Source organism: Merops nubicus, unplaced genomic scaffold (assembly GCF_000691845.1).
Source record: "Merops nubicus isolate BGI_N331 unplaced genomic scaffold, ASM69184v1 scaffold36247, whole genome shotgun sequence".
Lineage (NCBI taxonomy): Eukaryota > Metazoa > Chordata > Aves > Coraciiformes > Meropidae > Merops > Merops nubicus.
Window position 1 is genome coordinate 1 of NW_008622897.1, and position 215 is coordinate 215.

A 215-nucleotide genomic window follows, 5' to 3' on the forward strand; every position below is an offset into this window, starting at 1 on the left:
CGCATAAACGGCCGTGGCGCCGTCTTCGGACTTTCTAAGGGTTATGTTAGTGGGGATTTTGTTGTTACTGCGGCCCGGCAGCCCCCGTTAACCGAGCTCAGGCAGGCATAAGCCCCTCCTGTGAGCTCCCGTGTGTGGCAGGGCTCACGACCCTGCTCGTGGGCACTGTGCAATATGCTAAAAATCACTAAAAAAACGGTTCTTTGAAAGAACAT